The sequence below is a fragment of the Panthera pardus genome, unplaced genomic scaffold, assembly GCF_024362965.1.
Source record: "Panthera pardus isolate Hobbes unplaced genomic scaffold, ASM2436296v1 HiC_scaffold_20, whole genome shotgun sequence".
In the NCBI taxonomy this organism is placed as follows: Eukaryota; Metazoa; Chordata; class Mammalia; order Carnivora; family Felidae; genus Panthera; species Panthera pardus.
This window is the reverse complement of record NW_026526766.1, coordinates 45083709-45098659: the sequence shown is the minus strand read 5'-3', so window position 1 is coordinate 45098659 and position 14951 is coordinate 45083709. Positions and strand designations below refer to the sequence as shown.

General features: G+C 42.5%; 1 protein-coding gene across 6 annotated transcripts in view; it reads right to left on the bottom strand.

Annotated features, from left to right (window-relative positions):
• Positions 1–14951, bottom strand: part of FOCAD (focadhesin) — a 319096-nt gene that overhangs the window by 184094 nt on the left and 120051 nt on the right. The window lies entirely within an intron of this gene.

Sequence of the window (14951 nt, the reverse complement as noted above, 5' to 3'; positions counted from 1 at the left end):
GGAGCCTGGAGCCTGCTTCCGATTCTGTGTCTCCCTCTCTCTCTGTCCCTCCCCTGCTCATGCTCTGTCTCTCTCTGTCTCAGAAATAAATAAAACATTAAAAAAAATTTTTTTTAAATATTAAAAAAAAAAAAAAAGCACATTACAGAGCTCAGGACTGTCGAGTAGAAGGTAGAGAAGATACAGCTCAACCATGCAATGACTGTTGAGATTAAGGGATGTGTGTGTCAAGTTTATTCTCTCCACTTTTGAATATAAAGTTTCTCATAATAAAAGGTTAAAAACTTCCTAACCTTCTATTCTCTCTATATCTTTTAAACAAATGAGAAGTTCAATAACATTTATTTCCCCAGATATACATAAACATACGTATGACAGCATGTATTCTCTTTATGTCAGAGTAAATCAACTAATAAAGCAAAACAAAAAGTTCCATATTAAAAACCACTAATAGAGTGTACAATACACATGCACGACATGTTCCAGGAAAAAAAAAATACTATAAACAGGATTTTTTGTTATAACTACCAAAAAAAAAACCCAGTAAAAACAAAAAAGGGGGAGGGGGCAAAAAGAAACAAAATTCTGCGTTCTGCACTACTGAAAAACTGAAGACAGACAACGGATATCTTGAAATATTTTTAAAAAATTTTGTGTGTTTATTCATTTTTGAAAGACAGAGACAGAGCACAAGCAGGGGTGGGGCAGAGAGAGAGGGGGACACAGAATCGGAAGTGGGCTCCAGGCTCTGAGCTGTCAGCACGGAGCCTGATGCGGGGCTCGAACTCACGAGCCGTGAGATCATGACCTGAGCTGAAGCTGGACGCTCCCCCGACTGAGCCACCCAGGCGCCCCAATATCTTGAAATATTTAAAGGGCTAATATATAAATGACAAATCAGACTTGTTTTATGTAATCCTGCAGCCCAAATCAGAAGGCATATTTGGATTTAATAAGGAAAAGGGATTTTTTTTTTTAATTTTTAAAGAACAGAGTGGGCTGCCCCAAGAGGAACTAAGTTTTAACTAAAGGTACCTAACAAGAGAATGAGAATCCCCTACTTAGAAGATGTTTAATGGATATGTTTAAATATCAAAAGAGAGAGTAGGAAGGAACATTGTAACAACTGGTTTTGGACCTGCTACTTAAAAAATAAATCACAATCCAGATTAATCAAAATTGAAGTAAATTTTTATGCACAAAAGAGTTACCACCGCAGGCCTGAGATTGCCATCCTTAAAAGACTTCATTGCAAAGTCAGCCTTTGGGTGGGATCCTGGAAAGTGGATTTTCTAAGGGTTCCCACCATTCTTTACTAAAACATGGTGCCTAACCAGCACCCAATAAAAACCTTGGGCACAGAGTCTCTAACGAGTTTCCCTACTAGACAACACTACATATGTTGTCTCAATTCAGGGCAAGTGCAGCCTGTGTGAGTCCCCTGGGAGACGACACTTGGAAGCTTGCACCTAGTTTCCCCTGACCTTCACCCAATGATTCTTTTCCCTTACTCATTTTGCTTGTTACCCGTTTGCTGTAATAAATCACAGTCATGGTTGCAACTATATCCCGAGTCCTGTGGGTCCTTCTAGCAAATCACGGAACCTGGGTGTAGGGCTGGTGACCCCTGAGCCAGAATCATCTTACTTATATTTTGCTTTAAAAAAAAAAAGAAAAGAAAAGAACACTAGCAATTAAAAAAAAGTTATATAGATTTTTTAAAAGAACTTCTAGAGTATTTCTAATATCAACAGTAACAGTAAACTTTCCTACGAGCTGTATAGCTAACAAAAATACTGAAGGCCAACTCCACAGTGGATGTCGTGTTAGGCTTTAAGGATACATCTAAGAAAAGTCAGCCCCTGCTCTCCAGGAGTTCACGGTCTACTTAAGAAACTAACAGAATCTCAATCATCATTGACTGAATAAGCCAAAGTCAACTTTGAAGATAAAAAGTACAGAAATAGTTTCTATAGACAGAAATTAAGATATAAGAACAAGAAAACAATTCAAAACAGTCTTTGATAAGTGCAAACTACTAACCATGACTGCTTTTCATTTTTCAGAGGAAGGGCGAGATTCTAGAGTTGGGCTGCCCAATAGAGTAGCCACTAGCTGTATGTGGCTATTTTTTTCTTTAATGGTTATTTTTGAGAGAGAGAGGGAGCAAGCACGAGCAGGGAAGGGAGAAGCAGAGGAAGGGAGAGGGAGAGGGAGAGGGAGAGGGAGAGGGAGAGGGAGAGGGAGAGGGAAAGGGGAGAGGGGAGAGGGGAGAGGGGAGAGGGAGAGAGAGACAGAGAGAGAGAGAGAAACCCAAGCAGACTCCACACTGTCAGCACAGAGCCCAACGAGGGGATTGAACTCACAAACCTTGAGCTCGTGACCTGAGCCGAAGTCAAGAATCAGACGCTCAACCAACTGAGCCACCCAGGCACCCCACATGTGGCTATTTAAACTTGAATGTAAACTAATTAAAATCAAATAAAACTAAAACTCCAGTTCCTCAGTCACATTAGCCAAATTCCAAGTGTTCGATAGTCACCTCCGGCTAGTGGCTACCCTATCACACAGCACAAATTATAGAACATTTCGGAAAGTTCTACGGGACCAGGCATGCCTCCGATGATTGCTACACATTATCTGTAATGGCAACAATAACAAAACAGGGACAGCTGAAACATCTGACCATGGGGGAAACGGCTACACACATTAAGCTGTGGCTAAACTGTGGAACACGAGCGTCCTTTAAAAATCATCAAGTAGATGGCACAAAAACAGACACATAGACCAATGGAATAGAATAGAAACCCCAGAAATAGACCCACAAACATATGGCCAACTCATCTTTGACAAAGCAGGAAAGAACATCCAATGGAAAAAAGACAGTCTCTTTAACAAATGGTGCTGGGAGAACTGGACAGCAACATGCAGAAGGTTGAAACTAGACCACTTTCTCACACCATCCACAAAAATAAACTCAAAATGGATAAAGGACCTGAATGTGAGACAGGAAACCATCAAAACCTTAGAGGAGAAAGCAGGAAAAGACCTCTCTGACCTTAGCCGTAGCAATCTCTTACTCGACACATCCCCAAAGGCAAGGGAATTAAAAGCAAAAGTGAATTACTGGGACCTTATGAAGATAAAAAGCTTCTGCACAGCAAAGGAAACAACCAACAAAACTAAAAGGCAACCAACGGAATGGGAAAAGCTATTTGCAAATGAAATATCGGACAAAGGGCTAGTATCCAAAATCTATAAAGAGCTCACCAAACTCCACACCCGAAAAACAAATAACCCAGTGAAGAAATGGGCAGAAAACATGAATAGACACTTCTCTAAAGAAGACATCCGGATGGCCAACAGGCACATGAAAAGATGTTCAACGTCGCTCCTTATCAGGGAAATACAAATCAAAACCACACTCAGATATCACCTCACGCCAGTCAGAGTGGCCAAAATGAAGAAATCAGGAGACTATAGATGCTGGAGAGGATGTGGAGAAACGGGAACCCTCTTGCACTGTTGGTGGGAATGCAAATTGGTGCAGCCGCTCTGGAAAGCAGTGTGGAGGTTCCTCAGAAAATTAAAAATAGACCTACCCTATGACCCAGCAATAGCACTGCTAGGAATTTATCCAAGGGATACAGGAGTACTGATGCATAGGGGCACTTGTACCCCAATGTTTATAGCAGCACTCTCAACAATAGCCAAATTATGGAAAGAGCCTAAATGTCCATCAACTGATGAATGGATAAAGAAATTGTGGTTTATATACACAATGGAATACTACGTGGCAATGAGAAAAAATGAAATATGGCCCTTTGAGCAACATGGATGGAACTGGAGAGTGTGATGCTAAGTGAAATAAGCCATACAGAGAAAGACAGATACCATATGGTTTCACTCTTATGTGGATCCTGAGAAACGTAACAGAAACCCATGGGGGAGGGGGAGGAAAAAAAAAAAAAAAAAAGAGGTTAGAGTGGGAGAGAGCCAAAGCATAAGAGACTGTTAAAAACTGAGAACAAACTGAGGGTTGATGGGGGGTGGGAGGGAGGGCAGGGTGGGTGATGGGTTTTGAGAAGGGCACCTTTTGGGATGAGCACTGGGTGTTGTATGGAAACCAATTTGACAATAAATTTCATGAAAAAAAAATCATCAAGTAGAACTGTGGAAAATGATGGAAAAATGGCTCCATCGTACTGACGAGAGAAAGAGACAAACTACAAAGGAACATTTATAAAACATAATGCTTTTGTGTGTGGAAAGGCTCACTGGAGGAAGCAGACTGAGGGCAGACTTCTTGCCCAAAAAGACCCCAAGAGGCACCTGGATGACCCCTTGGTTAAGCGTCCACCTGGGATCTAGGCTCCTGGGATCGAGTCCCACCTCTGGCTCCATTCTGAGTGCAGAGCCTGCTTAAGATTCTCTCTCCCTCTCCTCCTCTCTCTTCCCCGCCCCCACTCAGGCTCTCTCTGTCTCTCAAAAAAAAAGACACTTGATGTCAGGGAACAAAGTCTGATCATGCTTCTCCCCTACCTTCTTACTCAGCTTGTTTTTCAAGGTACATCTAGTCCTTCCTCTTGCGCCCTGAACGTTGTATGTGTTTCTCTGTTTTTAAACTGATAGTTCAACTATTTAGGAACTCACCGTGAAAAATACTGTTTTATAGCCATGAAAAATATTTAAGGCTAATAGACTAATCGGCCCTTTCTGGGCAAAGAATATTCTAAGTGCTGTTTGTCACTGGAGCTCTGTGCACACCTTCATTTCAGTGCACTTTGGGGAACAGTCACTTCTTCTCATAACTGATGCCCACGCCAGCCTGTGAATGCCTCGCAGGCAGCCACCCTATTCCTGTTCTTTCTACCATTAGTGCCAAAAACACATATAGCCAATACTCAGTAAACATGAGTGGAATGCAACTGGAGATGAGCGCTTAAAATGGGGTAGTCTAAATTGAGATGTATTGGAAGGCAAAAATATGCACCAGATTTGGAAGGTGTACTAAAAATATATATCCATACATTTTTATGTTGATTATATGTTGAAATGATATTTCAGATTTATGGAGTTAAATAAAATTTGTTTTTTTTTTAATTTTTTTTTTAACGTTTTATTTCTTTTTGAGACAGAGAGAGACAGAGCATGAACGGGGGAGGGGCAGAGAGAGAGGGAGACACAGAATCGGAAGCAGGCTCCAGGCTCTGAGCCATCAGCCCAGGGCCCGACGCGGGGCTCGAACTCACGGACCGCGAGATCGTGACCTGAGCTGAAGTCGGATGCTTAACCGACTGAGCCACCCAGGTGCCCCTAAAATTTGTTTTTAAGATTCATTTCATCAGGGCACCTAGGTGGCTCAATTGGTTAAGCGCTCAACTTCAGCTCTGGTCGTGGATCTCACCGTCCCTGAGTTCGAGCCCCGCGTCAAGTTCTGTGCTGACAGGTCAGAGCCTGGAGCCTGCTTCTGATTCTGTGTCTCCCTCTCTCTCTCTCTCTCTCTCTGCCCCTCCCCCTCCCCCGCTCACGCTCTGTCTCTCTCTCAAAAACATAAACTTTTAAAAAAGTTAAAATAATTTCATCTATTTACTTTCATTTTTTTAATGTAGCTACTAGAAAATTTAAACTTATATATGTGGTTCCTGTTATATTTCTATTGAACAGCACTACTGTTTATCCCCTTAATGCACCTTAATATAGTCCTCCCCCCCCACCCCACACACACACACATACAGGCACACACAGAAAACAGTTAATGGCTGTCTTTTCATGTACTTGGGAAATAAAGTATAACAATAAGCCCCAGATGGGCAAAGAACATGTCTATTTGTTAAACAGCCTAGCACTGCTCCTTGAACATAAGGCAGTAGATAAATAATTGTGAAATGAATAAAAGAGGCTATAAAAGTCAACCACAATTTTAATAATATATAACTTTTATCGAGCACTGATTATAAACCAGGAACTATATTCTGCATGATCTCATTTAATCTACATGATGAATTTAATGAGGCAGGTTCTTCTACGCTTCTTATTTAAAAAAAAAAAAAATTTAAGTTTATTTATTCATTTCAAGAGAGACAGAGCGAGAGGGGGAGGGGCACAGAGAGAATCCCACGCTGTCTGTGCGGAGCCCGATGCGGGCTCGAACTCATGAAACACGAGATCATGACATGAGTTAAAACCAAGAGTCGGATGCTTAACTGACTAAGCCACCCAGGCGCCCTGTACTATTCTTATTTTAAAGAGGAGAAAACACAGACACAGAATTATAACAGAATCTCTAGTATACTTTGCAATGTGACAAGAAATGAAACAATTCCATTGAGATGGTCTATACGGGAGGTTTACACAACTTGAAGTAAAAAATACTGAATGCCTTCCATCACATGGTATTATACTGGGTGCTGTGACATCAGGAGGAATCACAGGTTAATACAAGCAAAATATAAACAAGGTATAGGCTAAATCCTATTACAAATAAATCCCACTACAATTATCCCATATCCTACCAAAATATTAACAAGCTTGACTAATGGCTAATAATCCAGCCACACCAAATTCTTGTTGGATTTAGACAATACCTTGGAATTCACTGTAAAAACTAGTGTTCATCTGACACTTTACAATGTTGTTCATGCACAGAATCTTGTAATCCTTGCAACACCCCTGATAGATAGTTATTATTAGAGGGTGGGTGGGATCTTACAAGTACTTAGACGCATTATCTGATCCGGGGATGTCCCTTATCAGGCTTTAATTTATATTCTGTGCTTGCTTTATGGCTACTGTCCAGGATTGGGGTGGGGAGGGAGGAGGGGTGGGAGTTTTAGGCAGGCCACCTACAAAATTAGTTTTGGGTTCCAGATTCCTATCATCTTTAGAAATAACGGCCTTGGGCCGAGTGAGGCAGGAAGAAAGTGTAATTAAAACTTCCAAAGAGGCTTAAAGAGGCAAGTTCCAACAACTTCTCACTTTTGGCAGGGGGCAAAAAAGCACTCGAATTTAAAATAAGTCTTCATATAGAATCACTTAACTAGCGTCAGTAGGAACTAAGTCATCCTTATTGAGCCCCTTTTGGAAAACCTACTTATTAGGGCTCAAATCTTGGTCCACCTTGAAAAAAATGGAGCAAGATTCAGTACACGCTAAATGGTCAACTTAATTTTTAATGGGTAAATGACACGGCGAGAATAGTTCAGGTACTTGCAAATGCTAAATGTCTGGGTATGTCTTCGTCGGCTTTTGAACAGTTTCAAAGAGCAGACGTGAGGATTCATTAGCTCTTCGCACATATGAACCTGCTCCAAAGGCAGCCAAGAGAGTTGCCTAGCAACAGTGCATTTTGTATCTCCCATCAGCCCCAAAGATGCTGCAGCAGCGGCAGCTAGGTCAAGCCTCTCATTAGCAACCTGACAAAGGGTTTCTATCTCCCGTTTTACAAAATTATTTTTATTTCCAGGTGAAGCTCAAATATCAATGTATTACTCCTACTGACAACATACTCCCTTTCCTCTCTTTCTCCTCCTTACCAAGCCCCATTTCAACAGCTAGGTTTTAATGAACCTAGCAGAGTACCTGTAACAAAGGCAGGGAAATCCAACAGAATCCATACGCTTATTCACATACTGTGACAGTTCCACACCTTTTCGGCAACCAAGTAAGGAAGTTTTAGAAGAAAGAAGGAAAAACAAAGACGCTGAAATCAAATCACGGGAAGAGGAAAGAGGACGTCAAAACTGAAGAAAAAAAATTACCCAAATTATTTGCAATGCCCTTGGTTTCTTATCTCTTTTCCCTTCCATAAAAGCTGATCTCAACCTTATAGCAAGATAGCAAAAAGCGAGAAAATTCCGGAGTGGTAATTCCAGAGTGGATTGACAGTTTATAATGAATGTAATCCATTGGAAAGGCATGCTGGTTCCCAATTTATTTATTTATTTATTTTTTGGCTCCCAATTTAATAACGGTGTTATAAAGCCTCACCTCAGGTCAATAGCTATTCATTCCCTTCTGAAAATATTTCTTAAAATATTTACCACTCAGCATGGTTGCCATGCAGAACTAAAATATATACTCACATAATCTTCCTTATATACACTCAGAGATCCTTAAAAGAAAATAAAAAAAATAAGCAGACTTCTCATTTCATGAATTTTCAAGTGCTTAATCCAGATTTTGACATAAACCACACGCACCCTTGGTCTCTGAGCTTTCGTGCGATCATCAATTTCCCTAAGGAAAAGATTACAGAATGTGTGTGACATGTTACGAAAGATAAAGTGTGATACTAACAGACCCAGATTAAGAATGGTGTAATGAGGAACATTTAAAGGCAATCATCATCACACCAAGTCAAAATAAGTAAATGTTTTAAGTGATCTGAAAGGAACAATGTGATTTTTTTTTTCCCCGAGGCCCCTCCCTCTTTTTTAAATGTACAAACAGCAAAGAATGGATCCTTAGGAGGATTTCCCAGAAGGGTGTCATTTACCACTAAAATATTTCATTCCAGCAGTTGAAAGACCATAAAAGGGTGAATGTCCTCCAGAGCCCCTAATAACGGTAATAGATCTTGTGTTACTATTCACAAGTGACCTCTCAGTCAGGCGATTTAATTTTTCCCCCTGCAGTATGGTTGGCTTCACACACAGTGTAATAACAGTTTTTGCACAACAAGACAATTCATCCGATTAGAAGGACTGTATTAAGTCTTTCGTGAACAGCATGTGTCACACAGCTTCAGCGAGGGTTTGATTTAAGACAACCTAATATATGCATGCATGGTTCTTCATTTTTCCACTGGTTTAAAAAAGATTCCTGGACTTTCTTCAGCAATTTTGCAGACCATTGCCTGAATCCTCCCCGGCTTCAAAGAATAACTAAGAACTCATCAAATGCTCACGGAGCACTTTAAAACAGGTACCGACATTTTTTTCATCAGGCAACAGAAATGTACGTAAGGCTCCTCGTTCCTCCGTGGGTTACATGAAATTCCACTCATGTCTCAAAGGAGGGAGACATGAAAAGGGGCAGAATGGGCATAACTGGTTACTGCAATTACTTGTATGCATCACAACACTGCAGCAATTCACCATTAATTATGAAGACAATCTGACATTACCGAGAGAAGCGTCAGATAAAGTGAACTCAAGGCCCTCCCTTTGGAAACCTCCGCAAAGCACAAAAAAATTAATAAAAACTGGAAACCAAAGCAAAAGGTGTGAAATGAACCCCCCATCTGACAAGCCCTACTTCAAGAAACGGTTTGGCATCGTGCAAAGCCCACAGAAGCCTAAACCTAAGGCATCTGTCTACATATTTCTTACTGCCTTGCTGAGGAGATTAAGAAGGTTGAATCCAGAATCTCTGCAGGGAAAGGCTATCCAGCCAGGGCACTGGATTCAGGAGCACCTGGCTCCCAGGATCCAAGCAGACCGGGTGTGGCCACTCACCACTGGCAAAATCCAAAGAGACCAGTGGTGGGGGAATGAGAAAGGAATTTATTTCAGTGAGGCCAACACAGGGAAGACTTAAGTCTCAAAGGCAATCTCCAAAGTGCTGAAAACGACTTCCAGGTTTGTAGAAGGAAAATGGGGGGCGGTGGTCAGCGGGTACGGGCGGGTGGGGGGTGAAGGTTAGGTCAATCACTGTCTTGGGGTCAATCAGGGATGGGGTCTTGATGGCTCAGGGCAGTCCTTATTGCTTGAGGGGGTAATTTCGGTTCCTATCGGGGAATGTTTTGCCAGCAGCGGCCTTTCCCCGAGTGAAGGGGTCAGCTGGAAAGAAGAACTTAATAAATTAGAAAGGTTGAGGTCAACATGGAGGTAGCTGAAGTCCTCTTTCCCAGTGACAGTTGGAGGACTTCTCAGGGGTTCCCTTGACTGACTCCCTTTAGTCGATGCTGCTGGGCGTGGCTTCGTCCCCCCCTTCCATCCCCGGACGTGAGCCAGCCCCTCGGAGGAGCAGGGTCAGAACTTGGCTACAGGACTAAGCGTGTCTTTACAGCTCACATGCCCCCAAGGGACTCTCCTGCGGCTCCGTGGCAAGAAGCCTAAACCTGCAAGATTAAGTTCTCTTTAGACTTGATTCAGGTGAGAGGCTCTCTTCCGGTTTGATTGTCCCCCCCGCGCTGTAGGAATCCGGGTTCTTTCCAAAGTGTGCACAGCCCCTAAATAAACCTGTAGGACGAGATGAGACAAGCCCACCGCTGCTCCCCTGCCCGCGCCGCCCACACTCTGTCCACAGGAAAGGCGCACACACCTTTTGCTCCGGCAAATTCTAGGCACGCAGGCCAGTCCCCACATTTCCCACACTCTCCCTTTTCGCTTCCGGGATCACAACAGCTGGCTGGATCATCCCTCTCTGTTCGAGTTTAGATTCGGGGGCCAGTCACCGTAGACATCTGCCCACCCCAACTGCAAGGCGCCCACGTAGTTGGATGGGAGTGTCACGGGGCTCCAGGCAGAGAGGGCTGGCAGTCGTAGGACCCAGCACTCCAGCAACTTGCTGCAAGAATCCCCCCCTCTTCTCTTCACCTATCCTGTCCCGTCCTAACTTCCAGATCCCTCAGCCGGAGTGAGGCGTTAAAACCTGTGGTAGCCCTTGGACACCTAAGTTTATTCCTGCTGTGCTCCAAATTCTCCAGGGTGTCCGGTCTCAAACTCCATTTTGGTATTTCAATGTCCCCACCAGAGCTTCTAACATCCTGTCCATATACCTTTATCTCCTCTATATCTGATTACCCCAATACTTTAAATAAACTCTCATCTCCCGCCTGACCGCACGGCTCTCAGGATCTGGTTTCCAAATACGTGCCCAGTATCCACTCTGGAAAGTTTCCCGCACCCTGTACCTCCCAGATTAATACGGTACTGTTTGCAGTCTTCTCCCCTCCAGTGACCTGCCACACATTTGCGTCTCTCTGCCTAGAATGCCTTCCCTCTCCCCTGCATCAGGGAAACCTGTGGTCCTCTGCAGATACGTCCCAGGGACACTTACATACCTCCACAATGACAATTACCATCCTACACTGAACAGCAAATTTTAATACCCCTGTCAACACACTAAGCTCTATGATTTCTGAAAACAAAGACTGTATGCTTTCACCTTAGTATTACCAGAACCTGCCATATAGGAGGTTTGTGCATGCTCTCTCTCTCTCTCGCTCTCTCTCTCTATATATATGGCGAGGGGTGGGGGAAGGATGATGAAACGAATGTCTTGAAAATGCTGAATCAAATGAGACCTAATAAAAATGAGGTATCTACAGTATTTCAAGCTGAATGAGAATTCCATGATAATTCCACTTAACACAGATCAAGATGCACCATTAAAAACTGAATACAATTTGACAACTAAATACACCTAAGTGGAGGAAAATGCCACCAGTATAATTATCACTAATAACAATTCAGACTACTGGTGACAATGAACGTAGGAAAGAGTGGATTAGAGAAAAATGTTAAAGAAACAAAATTCGATTACTTTCATGTACATACTGTAACAAACTAATTAGCCAAGAGTTGCCAAGTATCAGTCCCTGCTGATATGTCTTAATGAATAGATAATGTGATCATTTTAAATTGGCACATCCATTGTACTAATGCAAATGAGCAAGCCCAAACTGTCGAAAAACAATAGCTTCAAAATCAGCTTATGTTTTAACTCAGCCTGTATCTAATTACCCTGAACCCTAAATTAATAGGATTTCATTTAATAAGATGGCATTGTAATCTAACCTAACCTAAATTCTATCCCTGGACCCCACACTGTTCCTTTTATTAGTCTGGATAACACATGAAAATATTGGAAACGCGGGTTTTTTTCGGGTTCTACTAGGATGGGTACATACACCTAATGTATTTTTGTGTTAATTCAATCAGGCAACAAAGCAGCTATCGGAGCCCAGGAACTGTCCAAGGTCATGAGGAGGCAAGAAAAAGTAAGACCATTTCCCTTAAGGAATTCCTTTTGGAATTCTAAATCTAATCGTAATCTATTCAAAATTTCCTTTGAACACCGCTGACACTCAACATAACTATAGGGCACTTAAACATGCTCATCTGTGCTTACTCATATTCATTCATCTTTAGCCCTGTTTAACTCTCTGATATGATAAATTCAGGTTACATATATTTTTATAAGCTCATTTTCTCCAGATGTGTGGAGGTGGTGGGGGGGGGGGAGGTTGGGAGTTAGAAATGCAGATGGTCTCAAATGCAGATGTAATCCCACTACCACAAAAATGCTACTGAACAAGGATAACAGGACACAAGGTCTCTGAAAGTACAATCAACACGCTAAAGCCTGACCTACAGAAATCATCCCAAGTCACTCCTTGACTACCTGTCTGGCTCCCCTGAGTTTGTAACCATGTCTACTCATTTGAAATAAACGGACTTAGGAATGCCCAGTTGCATTCCATAACTGTCCTGACAACTTGCCAAGGAGTCTATTATGCTATCTATCATGAAAAGCTCAAAACTGTCACTGGTGGGGTAGAAGTCCAGTGTGCCAGGGGTGCCTGGGTGGCTCAGTTGGTTAACCATCCGACTTTGGCTCAGGTCATGATCTCGCGGTTCAGTTCGTGGGTTTGAGCCCCGCATTGGGCTCTGTGCTGACAGCTCAGAGCCTGAAGCCTGCTTCGGATTCTGTGTCTCCCTTTCTCTCTGCCGCTCCTCCACTGCCTCCCTCCCTCTCTCTCCCTCTCTCTCTCAAAAATAAGCATTAAAAATGAAAAAAAAAAAAAAAAGAACTACAATGTGCTGTAAAGACAAAGGGACAGAATAAGGCTCAAGCCTGGTAAGGGAAGTAACACACCTGTCCTACTTTAAGAATTCTAGAATAGGGGCGCCTGGGTGGCTCAGTCGGTTAAGCGGCCGACTTCGGCTCAGGTCATGATGTCGCGGTCCGTGAGTTCAAGCCCTGCGTCGGGCTCTGTGCTGACAGCTCAGAGTCTGGAGCCTGTTTCAGATTCTGTGTCTCCCTCTCTCTGACCCTCCCCTGTTCATGCTCTGTCTCTCCCTGTCTGAAAAATAAACATTAAAAAAAAAAAAAGAATTCTAGAATAAACCTTTCCCACCAAATCCACCAAATCCTGGCCCATCCATTCAAATACAGCTATCAGACAGTAGCTACAATTGTAACTAAGTGTCAGTGACTTTCTTTCACTCCCCAAAAACAAAAAATCACTTCTGAAATACAAGATACATATTTTTTGATGCTTTTATTTTATTTTTGAGAGAGAAAGAGAGAGCAGGTGCACAAGAGTGGGAGGGGCAGATATAGAGGGAAACATAGAATCCAAAGCAGGCTCCAGGCTATGAGCTGTCGGCACAGAGCCTGATGCAGAACTCGAACCCATGAACTGTGATATCATGACCTGAGCTGAGGTTGGACGCTTAACCAACTGAGCCACACAGGCACCCCTGAAATATAAGATATATTACTGCTAGGGAATCTATGGTTCACAAAATAAAAACTACTCCAACACCTCCAGAAATGTATTTATTTCACTGTTTGACCAACAAAGATACTCAAGGAGGATGATATAAATGTCATATATAAAAAGTAGTGCTTTATGGGGGTGCCTGGGTGGTTCAGTTGGTTAAGCGTCCGACTTCGGCTCAGGTCATGATCTCACGGTTCGTGGTTTGAGCCCAGCATTGGGCTCTGTACTGACAGCTCAGAGCCTGGAGCCTGCTTGGGATTCTGTCTCCCTCTTTCTCTCCCCCTCCCCACTAGTATTCTATCTGTCTGTCTCTCTCTCTCTCCCTCTCTCTCTCAAAAATAAAAATCAACATTAATAAAAGAAAGTAGTCCTTTGTATGTAATAAAAACAGGCAACATATGCTTCTTCTAGGTCATTTCAAAGATACTCTTTTTTTAACTTGTATTTGTCCTGCAAGACTTAGCTTATGAATCACCTACTTCAGGCAATCTTCCTATTATGACTTAGCTGCCCCTTTCAGGGCTCCTACAACACCCTGTGCTTCCCCACATTATACCATTATACCCACAGAGCGTATTGATTATATGTTGCTACCTTCCATATGCAGTGTCTCTCTCTCTCTCTCTCAATAATGGTCTTTGTAGCCCAAGTTCCAACTACAATGTGTGTCCCACCTGAATGTGAGACAGGAAACCATCAAAACCCTAGAGGAGAAAGCAGGAAAAAAACCTCTCTGACCTCAGCCGCAGCAATTTCTTACTCGACACATCTCCAAAGGCAAGGGAATTAAAAGCAAAAAATGAACTATTGGGACCTCATCAACATAAAAAGCTTCTGCACTGCAAAGGAAACAAGCAACAAAACTAAAAGGCAACCGATGGAATGGGAAAAGCTATTTGCAAATGACATATTGGATAAAGGGCTAGGATCCAAAAATCTATAAAGAACTCACCAAACTCCCCACCCGAAAAACAAATAATCCAGTGAAGAAATGGGTAGAAGACATGAATAGACACTTTTCTAAAGAAGACATCCAGACAGCTAACAGACACATGAAAAGATGCTCAACATCACTCCTCATCAGGAAAGTACAAATCAAAACCACACTCAGATATCATCTCACGCTGGTCAGAGTGGCTAAAATGAACAAATCAGAAGACTATAGACGCTGGAGAGGATGTGGAGAAACGGGAACCCTCTTGCACTGTTGGTGGGAATGCAAACTGGTGCAGCTGCTCTGGAAAACAGTGTGGAGGTTCCTCAAAATATTAAAAATAGATATATATACCCTATGACCCAGCAATAGCCCTGCTAGGGATTTACCCAAGGGATACACGAGTGCTGATGCATAGGGGTGCTTGTACCCCAATGTTTATAGCAGCACTTTCAGCAATAACCAAATTATGGAAAGAGCCTAGGTGTCCATCAACTGACAAATAGATAAAGAAGATGTGGTTTATATATACAATGGAATACTACTTGGCAATGAGAAAGA